Below are 13,731 nucleotides of genomic sequence, written 5' to 3'. Positions count from 1 at the left end.
ACACAAAGAGAATCACATCACAGTGGCTTTTCTGCATTTTGTTATTAACACTTCCTCTTGAGGTGTTTGGGTGGCTCAGTCAGTGAAATGTCTGCCTTCAGCTCAGGTCATGATCCCAGGGGCCTGGGATTGACCCCTGCATCGGGCTCCTCACTCAACAGGGAACCTGCTTCTCCCTCTCCCTCTGCCCCTTCTCCTTGCTCAGGTTCACTCGCTCTGTCAAATAAATAAATAAAATATTTTAAAAAATAAATTAAAAAAAAAAACACTTCCTGTTAACACTTCTTACCATCAACAACTCCTGGGGCACCTGGGTGGCTCAGTCAGTTAAGCATCTGACTCTTGGTTTCAGCTCAGGTTATGATCTCACAGTCAAAGGATCAAGTCCCACATCAGGCTCCACGCTCAGCACAGAGTCTGCTTTGTCTCTCCCTCTGCTTCCATGCCCACTTGTACTCCCTCTCTCTCTCGAAAATAGGTAAATAAATAAAATCTTTTTTAAAAAATCCTATAGAAACATCTCCAGGTCAATTAATATTAGTCCAATCCATTTTTTTATTTAACTTTTTTTTTTACTTTGCTATAATCAGATGTACAGAAACAAGCAAGAAGAGTGCAGAGACTTCCACATTCACCCTGCATTAGCTCATCTGAATGTTAACCCATTACGGTATTTCCTATGTGTTTCCATGTGCTTTGGGTGTCCCTCATGAGATTCCAGCATGTGTCCAGGTTGCAAGGGGAGGCCTCAGGGATGCCATGAAATTCCAGGCAATTGTCTGTAATGCTTCTGACTTGCAAGGGATCCTTGCACAGGGGCAGCTGTGCAAGGTGATGAAGAGGGTAGGCTCAGAGTCAAGCTGCCCAGGTATGAATTCTGACTTCTTTACTTCCCAGCTTTTCATGCCTCAGTTTCTTCATCTATAAAATAGATAATGGAAGTGCAGACTCCCTAGGGTTTGTGAGGCCTAAAGGGGATGTACTCACACAGTGACTACTCAGTCAAGATTAGCTATTAACATGTACTGATCATCACCATGGCTCATCTGTGAGATAAAATTGGTTCAAGCTCCCCCTCATGACCTAGGAGCAGAACTTTTATGAGCCCCTACCCACTCCATCCCTTGGAAAAATTGGGGAGTTGTCAGTAGATAAAAGTGTCTCAAATTTACAAATTGGAGGCCTTTTTGAAAATGAAACCAGCAATAATCAACAAATACTATCTGGGGGCACCTGGGTGGCTCAGTGGGTTAAGCCTCTGCCTTCAGCTCAGGTCATGATCTCAGGGTCCTGGGATCGAGTCCCGCATCAGGCTCTCTGCTCAGCAGGGAGCCTGCTTCCTCCCCTCTCTCTCTCTGCCTGCCTCTCTACCTACTTGTGATCTCTGTCTATCAAATAAAGAAATAAAATTAAAAAAAAATACTATCTGTTGTGGTGATTCACTGTAAGAGTTGTTTTTTATGTGTTGGTGGATGGTGACCTGCGGTACGCCCAAGGATAATAGAAACTTGGTGTACAGAATGTGTCACTGAGGCAGGAAACTAATGAAAGAAGGTTACCCTCATGAACGGCTTGGTAGCCAGGCCAAAGTATGGCTGGGATGGTGGGGTCACAAGCCCATCCTGTCTGGGGGGAGGGGGGCCAGGCAGCATACCTGTGTGAAGTAGGCCAACTGTAAGTTCGTAAGAGGAGCGGGGGAGCTCGTGCTCTAGTCCCAGGCCAAGCCAGAAGGTGTGCCCTTAATTGCCCTGCATTCCACTCCTTCCAGAGGGGCTGAAACTTAGCATCTTGATGTGAGGGTTTCTAAGATCTAAATATTTTTAAACTTCCCAGTTTTTAAAGTCTCCTCTGCAGGCCAGTTTGTAGCATCTGACCATGGCAATCACATAGAGAGGCTGGTTCTTAGGGAAGATGTAAAAGAGGGGAGAAAATATAAGGGACTGTTCAAGGAAGAGGGATCCTATCTAATGGTTCTAAGTCACCAGGAAGGTGTGCCTGCCCTGTACTGGGGTAGGGATGGTTCGGTCCATTCCTGAGACATTTCTTGAGCATCTACTCTGTGTTGAGCCACACCTCTCCCAGGAGCATCTGATTTCCTTCTCCTTGTTTATATTGTCCCAGGATGCCTGCTGACTCCTAATTTGGCAAAATTAGTTACCTGGATATTGAATAACCTTGATATTGAGAAAGGGGCTTGCAGGGGAGCACACATCCACATTGCAAATTATAGAACACGACTGTCCAGGATCTGATCTCTTCCTCGTCTCAAGCTTAGCTTTTACTGTTCCATACAATCACAAGGAGAAAAAGGGGAGTTTTGTAAGTAAGATACAAGTTCGGGTTAAAATAGCAGCAAAAAGAGTGAAAAGCATATTAGAACCCCTTCCTTTTAACATACCACATGAAGCAATTGAAAAACACCTAGTTATATATAATTTAATCAGAGACAACTGCATTTGTCAAAAAACGGAAAATACTGGGGCACTGGGTGGCTCAGAGGTTTGAGCCTCTACCTTTGGCTCAGGTCATGGTCTCAGGGTCCTGGGATCAAACCCCGCACCGAGCCCCGCATCAAGCCCCACATCGAGCCCCACATCGGGCTCTCTGCTCAGAGGGGAGCCTGCTTCCCCCTCTCTCTCTGCCTGCTGCTCTGCCTACTTCTTATCTCTCTCTGTCAAATAAATAAGATCTTTAAAAAAAAATGGAAAATACCATACATTCTGCAAAACCCTACATTTCCCTATGTAAACATTTTACTGTGTGGCTTTTTTTAAAAGCATATTCACAGAGCTGTGTGAACAACACCACAACCAATTTTATAACATTTTCATCAAAGCAACCCCTTCCCATTAGTATTTACCTGGACCTCTCCCACCCCAGCCCTTAACATCCACTGATCAACTCTTTGCCACTGGGGATTTGCCTATTGTGGACATTTCATGTAAATGAAATCATACATCGGCTTCTCATCTGGCCTCTTTCACTTAGTGTAATGTTTACAAGGTTCATCCACATTGTAGCACATTTCTGTTCTTCCTTATTTTTTATGGCTGAATAACCGATTGTAGACATAGACCACATTTTGTTTATCCATTCTTCAGCTGATGAACATTTGAATTGTTTCCTCTCTGACTACTATGGATAAAGGTGCTATAAACATTCATGTGTGAGTTTTTGTGTGGACATGCATTTTCAGTTCTCTTGGGTATATATTTATAGTGGAATTGCTGGGTCATATAGAATATCTACTTGCAAACTTTTGGGGGAATTGTCAGGCCATTTTCCAATAAATGGTTTCTTAGTCCATATAATCTCATTAGGTTTTTCACAACATGAGGTAGCTCCAATGTCAGTCTATTCAGAACAGTGACACTGTCTAACTGCATCAAGAGATTTGGCTCCTGTGTCATCCCCAGCTAGTCGCGGGGGGTATGGTAAACCCCTCCATGACCTGGCTTTGCACCCATAGCAAACTGTTTATGGATTCTTCCAGTAGCATGATTTTAGAAATTTTAAAATTTATTTTAGAACAATTCTATTGTTTAGATGTTTCTAGCACTGAGACCCCCAGGTAAACAAAATTCTACTATAATACTATAATTAATATTCTGTCTATATCTGTCTCTCGTAAATCTGACTAGCAGGGGTCTATCACTGAGAGTCCATTAACTCACTGACAAGGCCAAGTTCTGCACCTACAAACCTGCTTTCTGGTTTCTTTGGACAGCAGAGTATATAAAATGGCCCGGGAATTAGGCAATTAGGGAATTGGGGAATTGGGGGCAAGAAACTAAACACCAGCCACTTAACATCGATAGTCTTTGCTATGTCCGCTTTGCACATTTAAGTGATGGAGGTGGCTCGGGGCTTCCTCTCTCCAGCAACCCCACAGACATGCCTATAATTTCAGGAGGTTTTGCTAGGGCAGATGCAAGTTTCCTTCTCGTGTGTCTTGGGCTTTTGTTTAAATTAACAGTAAGCACAGGGGCATAGGAGACCTGTCTGTAATGTGCTAAGGTAGATTTGACATGAGTTTGGAGTCATAGAGATTAAAGTTCAAATGCTATGTTTCCGTATTACAGCTGTGTCCATCAGCAAATTACTTGGCCTGCCCATGCCATTCATAAAATGCAAAATAGTCTCTTTCTTTCTTTCTTCCTACTTCTTTTTTTTTTTTTTTAAGATTTTATTTATTTATTTGTCAGAGAGAGACGCAGTGAGAGGGATCACAAGCAAGGAGAGTGGGAGGGGTGAAAGAGGACCCTCGCTCAGCAGGGAGCCCAATGTGGGGCTCAGTGCCAGGACCCTGGGATCATGACCTGAGCGGAAGGCAGATGTTTAACAACTGAGCTACCCAGGTGCCTAAAAACACAAAATACTCTTACTTCTAAATCTTGAAGATTAGAGACAATGATGTGGTTCCTGAGCCTAAGTTGTAACAGGCACTCAAGAGTGTGTGTGTGTGTGTGTGTGTGTGTGCGCGCGTGTGCAAATGTGCATGTATGTGGTTCTCAACCAGACTGCTGGCATTCTCTCTTTAGATTTTTCAATATGGAAGGCTTTGTTTGGGGTAACAGGGGTGAATTTAGGCCACTGAGCCAGGAGACATTTAATCAATTGTTTCAAAGCAGTTCTGCCTTGTTTACTTTTAATAATGGGTTTGTTTGCTTTTAATAATAAGACCCAGACCCAGCCCTTCTATTTTCTGAAGCCGGGGAGTAAATGGATGCTTGGGAACCAGCACTCAGCAGCAATCTCTGCAGCCGCAAGTGGCCAGGGGCCCCTGGCAACAAGTGAGAACAGGTTGTGCGTGGGGAAACATTCATTTGCAGAGGGTAATGATATTTACCTGCGATCCTATCCGGCAGCTTCAAAAGTGGTGGCCAGAATTACCCAACTAATGAGCACAACATCCCTTGGCCTTCTGGCCCCAAGGCAAGAATGATGTTACGTAATATCTCCCCAGTAAAGCCCATCAGGAGACAGAGGGAGAAAAAAGAACTTGTCCACCTGAGCTTTCACTAGCTGTGGGACCTCCGGGGAGTCAGAGATCCTTCTGGGTCCTTACTTTCCTCTGTAAAATGAGAGAGAGGGTTGGTACCTTTCAGGTGATGTTACAAGTGTCCTCCATGTGATGATGGCTGACCTTCAGACCTGATTTCAGGCTCACTCTCGATCTTTGTTAACTTTACATATATATATAGACATGTCTGTCTGTCCCCTGGGGTACATGTATGCTTGGAAACAGCTGGAAAAAGATGGGGAAGAGATAAATGCTGTTTCTTGCAGGTGGTGACCCAGAGAGGCATTCCCAGTGGAAGAACAAAGTCACTTCCCAGGTGATGCTTGGTTGCTTAAGGCACGCCCCCCCATCCCCCCCCGCGCCCCCCCCCCCCCCCCCGCCCAACTACCTTGCATTCTTGGATTCTCCCTACCACTTTGTCTGTCACTAGACAAAGCAGAAGGAAGCACTATCCATTAGCATCTCCGAGCTGTGACTGGGGCACTTCTTTCCCCCCAAAAAACTTGTTTATATTTATTTTACTCTAAATCTATTTTAACCTAAATATATTGAAGAAGGAGAGGCCTACCCATCTCACTCTTCCTATAGACATGTATTTTCTGGAACAAATTCAAACCCAATCATCAAATGAAAATAAATTTCCACGAGCTGTTCCCCATAATTTCAATTTTTCTGATAGGGAGCTTACGACATCAAATGGTAACCATTCTCTCGTTGGTTATAGTTATTTATTTGAAATAATATCTTTATCCTGAGTTGGATCCTTTTCCCCCATTGAAGGGAATTTTCTTAAGGACCTATAATCAAGGCACCGGCTTTCCTTCAACACAATATCTCAGAGGAGAAATGTAAATGGCTGCACAATTTACATACGTGTTAGCCACTGTGTCTCAGTAATTTACTATTATAAGAAATTACATATATTATCCAAACTATATTCTCAACATATTTGTATATTCTATTCTATAATGTAATTTCTGCTTTAGTTTAATATATATTGTAATATATAAAAATAATTTGAAAACTGGATTAATTTAGCAAAAGCAATTCTCTCAGGGGACTCATTCATGAAAATGGAAAGATCTTTTGTCAAGTAATTTCCCCCCCGGGGGGCCTTTAAGTAGCAATCTCCCCATTTTGATTCAATCTGCAGCAATCTCATTTAGCTGCATTACTGGACCACCTCATTGCGGAAAGGAAGGTAAAACGTATTGGTGACCATTTGGCTCTGTTTTTGTTTTTGTTTTTTGTTTTTTTCCCCAACTTGCTACTAATTCATTTGGCCATTAATCGGGCTCCCCCCTCCCCCAGGCCACTTGGTCTGTTTGCAAGATAAGCAGGGAGGGAGGGCCATTTCTCCAGCTAGGATGGCTTTCCAGAAGCACAATCCAGAGGGGCATTGGAGTTACGACAAATGATTAATTGAATAACTCACTAGGAAATGATGTGCCGCTTTAAAGACCTAATAGCTGATCGAGTAAGACCTCATGTAGTAACCTCAGAACAATTCTGGGGGGGGGGACTTTTTTTTAAGATTCCCATTAATGGATTTCTACAAATGCTTGGATGTATGATAGACAATAACATTTCCATAATTTTGATAATATGCATTTACATTTGCATAACTCTACGCAGTTTATGAAGCTGGGGCGCCTGGGTGGCTCTGTGGGTTAAAGCCTCTGTCTTCGGCTCAGGTCATGATCCCAAGGTCCTGGGATGGAGCCCCGCATCGGGCTCTCTGCTCCGCGGGGAGCCTGCTTCCTCCTCTCTCTCTGCCTGCTTCTCTGCCTACTTGTGATCTCTGCCTGTCAAATAAATTAAAAAAAAAAAAAAGGAAAAAAAAGAAGGGGTGGGAGGAGGTGGCAGAGATGGGGGGAGCAGGGGGAGAGCAGGACGAGGCGAATGGGGGGGAAAGGGGGTTGGGATGGCCCTAAAAGTCCTCAGCTGGACTTCTGTCCCTGAGAGGCAGCACACTTGAAGCTGTTGACTCCCCAAAGGCACCGGGCTAGGAAGTGCGGAAGTGGCACCAGGACCCAGGACTCTAATTTGAAATCTCATTTAACTGCACCATCGCCTGAGCATCACAGCTGAAACCACCTATTTGGACATTTCTCACTCAGGAGAGAAGGGCACCCTACCTTCAAAGTATCTGGCCATTGGGGGCCTAGGGGTCCAAGCAAGATTGTGACCGACAAAAATCATCTAAGTCCCGGGATGCATGACCACATTATTTTCCGATATCTTAAAGGAATGGGTTCCTTTCTGTGGGGCCTTCATGGAATTTACTGCAAGGGGACCACACAACCTCATGAACCCCCAAGCCCACGAGAGATTAAATATACAAGCAGTGGCTGGATCACGTTAAGAAATAAATACTTTGTAATAAAAGATACCAGAAGTTATATGTCAATGAAAATAAATAAATTAAATAAATAAATAAAAACTTTGAGCCACAACCTGCCCAAGAAATACATCCTTTATCTACCTTTTTCAATAAACAACCCAGGTAGCCAGGCTGCCCTGAATCAGATTTGCAAGAAGCCAGATTGCCCTCTCAAGCAGCAATCCAGGAAGCGAAACAATAATTCTATAAAAATCGGCTCCAAGCGTCCAGAACTTGATTGATAACTGATACCTTCCCTGTTTTTTTGTTCCCTTGCTTCTAACTTGGGACCAATCAGAGAAAGCTACATATGTCCCCCTACCCAGTAGGAGCTCCTGCTTCTAGTTAGCCCATCTCCAGTTTTCCAACAGCCTCCAATCAGGGCACACAGGAAGCCAGAGTTCCTTCCACAATGAAGCTTCCAGACTCTTCTGCTGAAAGGCAAGTGACAGTGGCCAGCCGACTTTCTGGCGATTGCGTATAAATAGCCTTTGCTTTTCTCATTTGGTGAGTCTTGGTTGATTGGCCCGGTATAAATCAGAGATGTAATATGGCTCATTCATACACATGCCCCTCCCTTCAAATATTTGTAGCTGCTATTTTGACTGATAGCCCCGCCACTGACTGCACGTCTAAGATCACAGATTTGTTCTTCTTGCTGAGTGGTTCTAACACACAGAGCTCTGCCCTTCTCCTTCCTGCTTCTTGGAGTCATTACCTGCTCAAGGCCAGCGGTCTGGGCCCCTCTGGCCTGAAGTTATAAAAACAACAGTGACCCTCACAACAAAACACCCCGAATGGCAGGGGCTGTTCTGAGTTCTTTGTGTATATGATCTCATGTAAGCTCCGGCTGACCCGACCAGGTGGACGCTAGTTGCATCCCTTTTCTGCAGTTGGGAAAACTGAGGTATGGTGGGGTTAAGTCACTTGTTCAAGGTCACGAAGCTGGTGTGATCTTGACAGGACTCCAACACAGGCAGTTCCCGTCCAGAACCTGGACTCCTCACTGCTCCGGGTCCACCCCTGCCACATCAGCGGTATGCAGGCAGAGCCCACGGCTGTCTGTGCCCCACGGAATTCCCAGCAGCTCCCTCAACGGTTAGTACATAGTCCATGCCCAGCAGGTATTTATGGAACGAATGAATGAATGGCTTCTATCTCATCTGTTCGGGGCCTAGCGAGACACTTCATACACATTGGAAGTTAATACTATTCAGTGTCCCTGACTGTGTTCAGCTTTCTCCCTCATCATTGTTAACAACCAGAGACAAAGGCTTAACTTTACATAAATTGGAGTTCGTGTGCCCTGACCCCACCAGACTTTGGTTCGTATTTACCCCACGTGTAGTCCTGTCTTTTGTTATATTTCGGTGCCCTGTTGGGTGAAAAGGACCATTTGTCCTCATAGTTGCTAGGAAAAAAAAGAGAGAGAGAGAATGATCATTTGCTTCTTTCCCACCCAGATTTATACCCCAAATTCGGTCCTCTCTCCCTTCAGGTGTGCTGGTTTTACTCCCCAGTTAGTGGCTGTGTCATGAATGCATCCAAAGAGCCATCACCTGTGGATCCCCTCACCCTCTCTCGAGAGCTCCCCCACTTCTCCTTGACACCATTTACAGGAGGCGGGGCCTAGTTTATGGACTCGTGAACAGCGACTCTGTGAACCCAGTTCGCACACACTGAATGCCGTGGGATCCTGTTCGCGGCTGGCAGCTTTTTTTGGGTTGTTCATTTCCCCTGCTTGGCACGAATAGCTTTTTCAGACCTCTCCAGGGATGTGGACTATTTTGCATTTGTAAGCCACCTTTATGGAAAAGGGCCTGCAGGTTTGAAGGGCCCCGTGACCACTTACTCAGAGACGGGTCAAGGCCTCGTTCATCGGAAAGTGGAAATGCATGGTAAGTGTGACACTGTGAATGTCCTTGTGGCACTAGATGGTCACGCAGGACTCCAGCGTGGCTGAGATCATGTCGGAGAAATGGAATTGTACTGATGCAAAGGATTGTTCTGCTAGCTTTTTAAAGTAGGGTGGGGGGGCTGGAAAAGGAAGTGCCATTGTGTGGGGGCAGGCTAAGAGAAAAGGAAGTGTTCAGCCTAAAGTCTAGAAGATTTTGCCCTTCCAAAGCAGGGCAGGGGAATCTAACCCAGGTCATAGTCTCACTACGCTTCCATCCTGATCGTCAGGATGGCAAACCGAGAGAAGTTTCTGAGCTAATTTGGGCCCCTTTTCTGTGCCAGGCCCTTTCCCTGTTTAATTCTCACATGATTGCTATGAGAAAGTTGCTGTGGCCTTACTGTGTACTTGGGGCAAGTGACGCTCAGGGAAATGACATGGTGTGGCCAGTGTCACACTGCTAAGTGACGGAGTTATTAATCAAATTCAAGGTTGCTGGGTGCCAAAGCCAGGTTTTCCCCCTATGCCACCCACATGCTGTCAGTGACAGGCAAACAAATCAGGGACAAATAAAGACCGGTTGAATTTCCTTAGTCTAGTAGGCGTTGCTCTTTTTGTGATTTTGAAGATTCTCCTGGCTGTGTCCCCTTGGTGTCTAGTGGTGACACTCCTTTTAAACACCAAGGAACAGTGCATTCTCCTGTAGGAAACTGAATTCTCTATGACAAGCTTGGTGGGGAAGTGTGCCCCAGAAGACAGGGTTGACAGTGGGCACAAGACAGGGACTTGAGTCACCGTGGGTGCTGAACCACGAAAGACCTGAGGAGGACCTGGTGTGTGTTTGTTTCCATGACTCCCTGCCCATCCCGGCAGAAATGAGTCTCCCTAGGGTGCTCCCTTATGCTCTAGGCATTCCTTTCACTATCAACTATTTGTTGAGTGTTTCCACATGCTGACGTAGAGTTCAGATTAGGTTCTACTGCGTAGATAACACACACGCACCCGTTGACTTAAACAAGGCACACATTTATCTTTCTGTCCTGTCAAAGTCTCCATGTTGGCTGTCAGGACAAGTGTGGTGACTCAGGGGTGTCCTGGGGGACCCCGCCTCTGTCTTTCTGCTCTTCCCTCCTAGCTGTATCTTCCTCCTCCAAGCTACCTCATGGTCCAACATGGCTGCCGGGGCCCTTACTGGGATGGAAGAAGGAGGAAAAGCAGAAGAGCAGAGAGCAGTCCTTCTCACATGAATCAGCTACTTTTAAACAGCAAAAAATCCCAAATAATGCTTTCTCTTATATTCTACCAGCTGGAATTTATTGAAATGGACACATTTGGCCGTGGGAGTGGCTAAGAATGATCATTGTATCAGGGGGACTGCTGGACACAAATACACACAGCTAAAAACGAGGCCTTACTGAAGGAAGAATGGATGTTGTAATAGACCAGGATTCTGTAAACTATGGCCCGCAGGCTAAACCTGGCCCACTGCCTGGTTTTGTAAATAAAGTGTTAGTGGATCACAGCCAAGGTCATTCGTTTACATATTTTCTAGGCTATTTTTGCACTGCCACAGTGGGGTTAAGCAGTTATGCTGAGATACACCCGATTGAATATCTGACACTCTACAGAGGACGTTCCCTAACCGCTGGAATAGACAGCAGCATTGTGGGGGGCACAGCAGCATCGATGACATCTTCCTAGGCACCCCCAGAGTATCCCGCAAGCTGTGACAACCCAAACTGTCTCCAGGCATTGCCAGATGTCCCCCAGTGCTGGGGGAGGGGGAGGGACAAAATCAACACAGCTGGAGAACCAATGAGCGCATAGGAGGCTTAAATGAGATAGTACTTCTATTACACGTGCAGGCGTTAGGTTGATAACTATTATCATTATTATCATCAGTGTCCCGGAAACATAAGCTGAAAGAATGCATACACGTTCTGGAAGATCAAAATATCTCACAGAAGCTATTTCTGGTTCTAGGCCGGCAAAGGTGAGAAAGGCAGTTTCAGCTGTGGTGAACAGAGTTTTCTGTCAAACCCACCAACAGGTGCTTGGCAGTATGTTAGGAAGGTTGGGGGAGAGACATTATCAAGGGAGCTGTCATGACATCTGCTGTTTTGTTGCTTGATTTCATTTTGGGGGGAAATACCCACCCCCATTTTCAGCCATGTGCTTTGCCTGCAGTTGACGTCCACGTAGGTTGCCAAGGGGGATCACAGGCATCAGGCCCAAGTCTCCTGGGGAAGCCCATTTTCCCAGCCACAGTCCTTAGTCCTGAATTGGGAACCAGACTCAAGCCAAGATGCAATCAGAAAATCCCAGGGGTTTTCTTGGACAACTCAGCTCTGAAGATGGGGTTTCCCTTCTCCACTGCACTTGAGCATGCCAGGTCATGAGGTGGGGGCTGTGGCTGGGAAGGGGGGTGATGTCTGGTGTCTGAGAATGAGGCCCACATGGAGGAGGAGGAGGGAGTTGAGCAAAGAGACGAAAAGAAGCAGGTTGCTCTGATTTTTGTCTCAACTTCTGTATTCAGCCGTGCCTGAAACCCAATTTGTTCACTAATTGTTCATGTTCTTGCTCTAATAAATTCCCTCTTGCTTGTTAGTTTGGGCTAGTTTTTCTGTCCTTGACATCAGAAGATTTCCCCACTCCAGCTAATCCTTGATCCCGATTATACTAAGAGCACTTCATGAGTCTCTTTTCATAGTTTGAAAAAACAGGCTCCAGCTCCCTTTCTCTGGAGTTCTTTTGGCCCAAGCTGTTCTCCGTGTGCTGGCTCTGCCTTAAGGCTGGCTTCTCTAGTAGCAAAAATGGGGCAGCAGGTCCAGGCCTCACAGATATGTGCCACCAAGAATGAGAGAGGAAGAGTTTTCTTAGTTCAAAACCAGCAAACAGAAGTCCTGGGGGGGGGCGCCTGGGTGGCTCAGTGGGTTAAGCCGCTGCCTTCAGCTCAGGTCATGATCTCGGGGTCCTGGGATCGAGTCCCGCATCGGGCTCTCTGCTCAGCAGGAGCCTGCTTCCTCCTCTCTCTCTCTCTGCCTGCCTCTCTGCCTACTCGTGGTCTCTCTCTGTCAAATAAATAAATAAAATCTTTAAAAAAAAAAAAAAAGTTTAAAAAAAAAAAAAAAAGAAGTCCTGGGGTCCCCTGTGGTTAGACCATCTTGGATTAAGTGTTCAACCTTAAACCTGGGTGACAAGTAGGGGATCTCCTTGGTTTGTAGCTAGGGCCTGAAGCTAGACTCTCCAGGGCCTGGCTCAGTGCCATCAAGAGCTTAGAGCTACTACTCAGTGGAGAGATGGCATGGGTGCTGGGAGGCAAGCTCACCTCTTGCTTGACAAGAAGAAAATAATATGAAATGTCAATGAAAATGTCACCTTTCAGTGACATCTTTCCATTTTTCTCTATTGGACGTCAGCATACCTTTCCCCGGGTTCTTCCAAGATTTGTTTGTCAATATATTAGCAATTACATCTCAACTGTTAAGAGTTTCTTGTCCAACATTTATTTTCCTTGCTGGACAGTTTGGGCCGAGAGCAAATCCAACATCTTTTCTTTTCCCCCAACATAGCCCTGTACTCGGTGGAGGCCTGCTCTCTGTATTTATTTGTTTGCTATATACTTCGATTTTATTTTACACGTGATTTTCATGAAGTTATGCCAGTAGCCATCTTCTTGGCACCAAGGGGCTCTCATCTGAATCAGAAACGCAGCTGAAAGTTGGGACAATAACAAGAGCCTGTTGTTTGAGAGAATTATTTGATTAGCAACACAACGGAACCCTCTGCAATAACCTGCCCGTGAACTTCAGTCCAGATTTTGAAAGGCTAGACCTGAAATGAGGGAGAAGTGTATTAACTAAGTACACTGATTGCTTTCATTGACCAGGAGGTGTTTTGTTTTGTTGTTGGTTTCTTTCTTTCTTTTTTAAAAACCCAATTAAATTTGTTCCCCTACAATGCCAGGGCGAAGAATTTCAAACCCAGCTTGCCAAGCAAGAGTGTAGACTTCTGAATAGTAATTCCAGGACTGAAGTTCGAATTTTTCCTCCAAGCTTACTGGCTGTGTGATCCTGAACAAATTACTAAATCTGTAGAAAGCTCAGTTTCCTCCTCTGCAGAACAGGGATAATAGTATTAGCCACGTTGTAGAGTTCTTCAGAAAAATGCATGAACTAATGTGCACGGGTCTAAGCGATGGGAAGTGCATGGCTCTTTTTTTATCATTGACAAATGATAAAATGCCAAGGCAGCAATTTCTTCATTTTTGAGACAGGACATGAGCCCCTCCTTTACAAATGTTCTGTTAAAGAACACGCAGTAGGTATCGACTCAACTTTGGCACCAATTCACTTCCGCCCATGCGCATTCCAACCTGGAAGAGGAGGGAGCTCCGCTTCATTCCCCCGCCCCTCCCACGGTGGAAGGGGC

The sequence above is a fragment of the Mustela lutreola genome, chromosome 3 (genome assembly GCF_030435805.1).
Source record: "Mustela lutreola isolate mMusLut2 chromosome 3, mMusLut2.pri, whole genome shotgun sequence".
Lineage (NCBI taxonomy): Eukaryota > Metazoa > Chordata > Mammalia > Carnivora > Mustelidae > Mustela > Mustela lutreola.
This window is presented reverse-complemented; position numbering follows the sequence as displayed.